Raw genomic sequence first — 6,408 nt, forward strand, 5'->3', positions numbered from 1 at the left:
TTTTTTTCAAAGATTGTATTTATTTATTTCAGAGAGAGAGCACGTGTGCAATTGAGAGAGAGAGAAAGAGAGAGCAACAAAGCATGAGTGGGGAGAGGAGCAGAGGGAGAGAGAGAAGTAGACTTCCCACTGAGCAGGGAGCCCAACTTTGGGCTCGATCCCAGGACCCCAGGATCATGACCTGAGCTGAAGGCAGATACTTAACTGACTGAGCCACCCAGGATCCCCTCAAATATCTGTGCCTTTGTTGGAATTACCTGAGAAGATATCATCCCTTCTCTTCCTCTCTTATCTGTCTATCTGCACCACTTAGTTTAGAACCGAGATTTTCCTTTGATACACAGAACTGTATTTTTTTTTTAAATCTAGTCCTTTTTATCCCACTCTAAGTACCCTTTTGAAATCATAATGCCATCACCCTTATATGTATATCCAAAGGGCAGGAGAAAAAGCATATTCCACCAAGTATTTATCTCTGAAGTTGCAATTTCTTGTCTCCTGCTTTTGAGTTCACATGAGAAAAAAAAAAAAAACTCACTTAGTTGTGTTTTACTCAAGACAAAAATTATGAGGAGGGGGAAGGAGTGAAGGGTTACATCTGGAGAGAGTTAAGTTCTGTGGCTCATGAAGCAGCTGCGACGATGTAATGTGGCCCCTCCCTCCCGCAGCCATTCTGCTTTGGCTGGAAAATGCGTGGGTTTTTGAATGGTTCGGGTTTTATCTGGATAGAAGGAATAGAGCATTTTCAGAGAGGAAATTTAAGTTTATTCATGTTCTTAAACCACTTTTTGCCCTAAATTTATTGACCAAGCTGATACTATTAACTAAAATTGGGAGGTCTTGGGGAAACTCTAAATCTCATATAGCCACTAATTCCTGGGCACTATGAGAGCTTTGGACAAGATGTTGTGGATTTCCTCTTTTAAATTGTTCAAAAAGGTAGTGTTTTTTTTTGTTTGTTTGTTTGTTTGTTTTTTGATCTGTTCCTCTTTAAAACCTACACTGCTCTTGCTTTCCGTACTAAGCAGCCTGATAATCCAAGCTTGTTGTCAAGGGATGGTGACCAATGGCCTTGAGTACACCAGCAGTGGTGTTCCTCAAATATCTGCACCTTTTTTTTTTTTTTCAAAGATTGTATTTATTTATTTCAGAGAGAGAGCACGTGTGCAATTGAGAGAGAGAGAAAGAGAGAGCAACAAAGCATGAGTGGGGAGAGGAGCAGAGGGAGAGAGAGAAGTAGACTTCCCACTGAGCAGGGAGCCCAACTTTGGGCTCGATCCCAGGACCCCAGGATCATGACCTGAGCTGAAGGCAGATACTTAACTGACTGAGCCACCCAGGATCCCCTCAAATATCTGTGCCTTTGTTGGAATTACCTGAGAAGATATCATCCCTTTTCTTCCTCTCTTATCTGTCTATCTGCACCATTTAATTAACGATAAAGAATAATTCTGCCACATAAAATTGTTTTGAAATGGAGAAGTTTCCACCTGAGCATGAAACAGCATTTTATCTACACTAAAATATTAGCTACACTAAAATATGACCTACTACACAAATGGCTGCTACAAGTTGATCAGAGGGAAAAAAAACTGCCAAAATGTTTTAAACTTCAGGTTTAATAACAGAGAAGTGTTTAGAAATGCTGTTTTATGTACAAGTATGTTAGGTTTCAAGGATGGTTCATAAGTGGATTTGTTAATAAGTTCAAAGGTGGCAATTCCTGAGGTGTCGCCTCAAAGCAGAGAGCAAACAGGCAAGCTCTTGGAATCTTGAAAGAGGGGCATGGACTTCTCCCACTTAATGAGAACTTCTTTCTCAGGAAGTGTCTCTTATTCCATGACTTCCTTTACAGCATGACCTCTTGCAGGAGTTGTGCAGGGTTGACATCTCCACTTGCCTCACATCCCTGGGGTCACCTGGTCCCCAGTGTTCTCCATAAGGCCAAATCCAACGGCCACCTCCTGCTCATCTCCAGTTCTCAGCCACCTGTGCTCATCTGACCACTCAGCCCTTTTGGAGACAGTCTCTTCTCTGGGCTTTTCAATCACCACACCCACCTATCTTCCTTCTCACTGACCACTCTTACTTTGTCTTTTTTGAGCTCTCCTCCATTCACTGCTCAACTTTTAAATCTTGGAGTTCTGTAGTGCTCTGTGCTAGGCTCCCAGTTTGATATATTTACACTCTCTCTAACTCACCTCTGCCAGTCCATGGATTTAGATGCCATCTGTATCTATGACAATGACTCTGATTCTTTACTTTCAGTTATGTCATGTGGGCTCACTCACCACCCAACTCCTATTCAACACCTTCTCTTGGACATGGGAATCTCAAATTTAGTATATTCCTTTTTTTTTTTTTTTCAAGTAGACTCCATACCCAGAGTAGAGCCCAACTTGGGGCTTAAACTCATGATCCTGAGCTCAAGATCTGAGCTGAGATTAAGAGTCAGGAAGCTCAACCGATTGAGCCATACAGGCACCTCTCAAATTTAGTACAAATTCTATGATGAAACTATCCTGTTTGTTTTATGTCTATTGCTTCACCGTCTCTCTCCTGTCATTCACTTAAATAGCAAGGACCAGTTATGTTGTTACCACTATCATATCCTCACATGTAAATCAAAGTTTAGCACGCACTAGGGATTCAACAAATATTTAACTGAATGTTAAATATTTCTGAATATTCTTTCTAAATATTTCTGAATGTTCTTTTGTAAAAAAAAGAACAGCTTCAAAAGGACAAAAAAATGTGTGATTCCACTTATATGAGGTACCCAGAACAGTTAGATTCATACAGACAGAAAGCAGAATGGTGGTGGCCAGGGGCTGTGGGAGGGGAACGGGGAGTTAGTGTTTAATGGGTGCAGAGTTTCTGTTGGATATGATGAGAATTTTCTAGTGATAGATGGCAATACTGGTCACAAAACAATGTGAATGTACTGAACAATACACTTAAAAATGGTTAAAATGGTCAATTGTTTATCATATATATTTTAACACAATTTTTTAAATAAAGAACATCTCCATCAATAATGAAAATCAGTTGAGGCAAATAAATCTTTTCACTGAGAATACCCACAAATGTCATAGCAAACTCCATAATGGCTAAAACATTCATACTTTTGCTACTTCCTTACTTCCTTACTTGATCCATGGACATATCAACAGCTCACCACCAAAATAGCCACAGGACTTCCACCATGTATAATCCCTAAGGTCAACACATCGTTAGCCTTCTCTGAGAAAGAGATAGCTTGATAAGCATCTATTTTATTGTTGAGTCCTGCAACCAGCACTCACCATGCTTCCCATTTTGTCAATCACTTTTCTCTTCTTGCTAGTTTTGAAGATCACATGGGCGTGGACTTTTCACAGGTTAAAAGATTCTCTCATTCTTTTTTAGAACCATGCCTACCCCCTGAAGAATTCACCCACTAGGGGTGCGTAACTTCTGCTCTTTTCTGACCATTTTCTCGTATTGTTTTTCCTCTAGTATCTTCCCATCATGACTGTGGGTTTCCCTTGCTAGTGTTTTCAACAGTGTTACAGATTTTGCACGTATTGGCCGTGTCAGGACTACTAATGCCCTGAAACACGTGACAATGAAGAACCAACACAGTGAACACAAATAGACTAATGATCAAAGTGAGGCCTATGCCATCTGTTGAAGCAGGGGATGAATCCGTGTATTCTAGAAGGACAAACAAAATGCAGCCTGTGGACATGACTTTTATTGTTTGTTTGGAATTATTTGGCCCATAAAGTACTTTTAAAAAAATTGTTTCCTATATGTAAAACTTTGGAGCTGCACATAAATATACAGATTTATGGCCATGTTTGAAAAACTAGAAGATGAGCAATGGAGTCTCCATTCTGCAGCAGGAAACAGCTGGCCCTGAAGAGCAGGGCCCCTTCCGGCCAATGTGGGCTCTCTTGATAACCACGGTCCCTACCCAGTCCACTGTGCCCACGACCCACCAGGCCTTGGCAAGCCCTTGAACTGGCAAATCCCCCCATATGAACAGAAGGCAGGCTTGCCTCCAAGATGAAGCCTCCTAAGAGGCATCCACACAAAGAAAATTTTGCTCTTTGATGTGGAATAACCCAGTGACAAATAGGCCTCAACTAATAAAACTGCCAATGTGTATAAAATCAAGTTGGTGAGTTTTTAAGAAACAGATTAATTAAATATGGATAAACCACAAGAAAACCAAACAAATTTTTTTAGTGAAGACAAATCATTAAAAAAAAATTTACTGTGCTTTAAAAATGACCTCCTGGTAATATTTAGAACTCTTACTAGCTAATGTTTTCAAATGATGAAGAGAAGAATTTCATTATGCTCAGCAGTATTCTAATGTGGAGAACACAAAGACAGAAGTGAGATCTGTGACAGCAAAATTCCGTCACAGGGTACTGTCTTGCTGATATAATCTTGACACTAATGGTTAGATAAATTCAAACTGACCACATGTCTACACAGAGTTATAACTGGCTGTGTTGGGAATGGGCCTGCTTTAATACTGATCTTCTCAAAGATGAAAAAGTATTAGGCATGCTGAACCCACACTCTATGACGAAAATATATGAAAGGAGTTTATTGGCTCATGTAACATAGAAATTCAAGAGAAGCTTGATCCTGGGATCCAATCTGTCTCCCTCTGTTGGTTCCGAGCTCCTCACATGGCCTTCAGTTTTTGGCTCTCCATGGTGGTTAGATGGCTCCCCACATCTCCAGGGTTCAAGCCCATAAGCCTCTCTTCCAAGGGTCCCAGGAAAAGTCTTTTACCTTAATTGACTTATATTTGTCCGCATCTTCAGTAGTAACTATGACCAGGCAAATGCAATGTTCCAGTTGGCCAGGTCTGAAATCACACACTCACCTCTGATAGGAAGGAGGAAAGCTTCCAGTTCTGCAAATCAGAAGTCTGAAATGGGTCTCACTGGGCTAAAATCAGTTTTAGGAGGATGATGTTCCATCTAGAAGCTCCCCAGGAGAACCCATTATCTTGCCTTCTCCAGCTTCCAGAGGTTGTTCATTCATGGGCTTGTGGCCCCTTCTTTCATCTTCATAACCAGCAGCTCAGTATGCCAGTCTCCAATTATGACCTCCTCTTCCACCTCTTCTGTTGCTTTAATGGACCCTTGTGACTACACTGGGCTTGTTTGGATAATCCAGAATAATATTACTTTAATATCACCTGATTAGCATCCTTAGTTCCATCTGCACCCTTAATTTCCCCTCAACATGGAACACAGCACATTCATATGTTTCATCGATTCGAACACAGGCTTGGGTGGGATGGAGTGGGGACTATGATTTATCTGCCACAAAGTCCAAATGGAATTATCTTCTGTAATCTCAGGGTGATCCAACTCTATACTCTCTGCTCAGGACTTCTTCATTCTCCACGGCCCCTTCTGCTAAGTCTTCGCTTATGAATTCATTCGTTTATGCATTTAATAGATAAGCACTAGTAGCTCCTGTTAAGTTAATTAAACAAGGAGGCCATTGGACTATGGTGGCTCTGATGCTGTTTTGGCCTGTGTAAGCAGACCCCAGTGTAAGCGTGTAAATCTTTAAGCTCACAAGATTCAAATCTGAGGGCACCTGGGTGGCTTAGTTGGCTGAGTGTCCGACTCTTGGTTTCAGCTCAGGAAATGATCTCAGGGTCATGAGATTGAGCCCCACATGGGGCTCTGTGCTCAGCAGGGAGTTTCCTCGATATTCTTTCTCTCATTCACCCTCTCCCCTCACGCCCCCGTCCTCATTCTCTCTCTCAAAATAAATAAATCAATCTTAAAAAAAAAAAAACCCTCAAATCTGAGAACAACCAATCACAAACAGCCAATTAAGAATTAAGCTATAGACTTTCCTTAAGCTGTAAACTAATTTCCTTTCCTTGTATATGTCTTTTTCCTAGCTCCTTTCTAGCTGAGTACTCCTAAATACTTCTAGTTTATCACTATCCAATTAGAATCAATTTTTGCTCAAATGAACTCCTGGAATTTTCAATATGCTGTCATTGGTTTATCTCTCAGTGCTACTATCAGCAAACACTGAATATATAATGGTAAATAAAACATTCCCCTCCCTCTTGGTGTTTATGATCTCATAGATGAACTGACCATAAATAACCTGATTGACAAGCAATATTTAATTACTTAGTTATTAGTAACCTGTTTCGATGGAGGCTTTATTTTTTTTTCTAAATTGGTTTGCAAATAATGGCTGTCTTCAAAATTTTTCTGCTCTCTGTTTTTCTAACTAGACTTGGTCTGCACTCCCTCAAGGGGACTTCAGGACACCGAAGAGAGGATATGGCCTGTTTGAGATGCGTAGACAGAAAGTGGTACTTCCTGCTGAGAATCGCATTTGAGAAAAATGCCCATGGTGTGGTAA

This window comes from Mustela nigripes, chromosome 6, assembly GCF_022355385.1.
Source record: "Mustela nigripes isolate SB6536 chromosome 6, MUSNIG.SB6536, whole genome shotgun sequence".
Classification (NCBI taxonomy): domain Eukaryota; kingdom Metazoa; phylum Chordata; class Mammalia; order Carnivora; family Mustelidae; genus Mustela; species Mustela nigripes.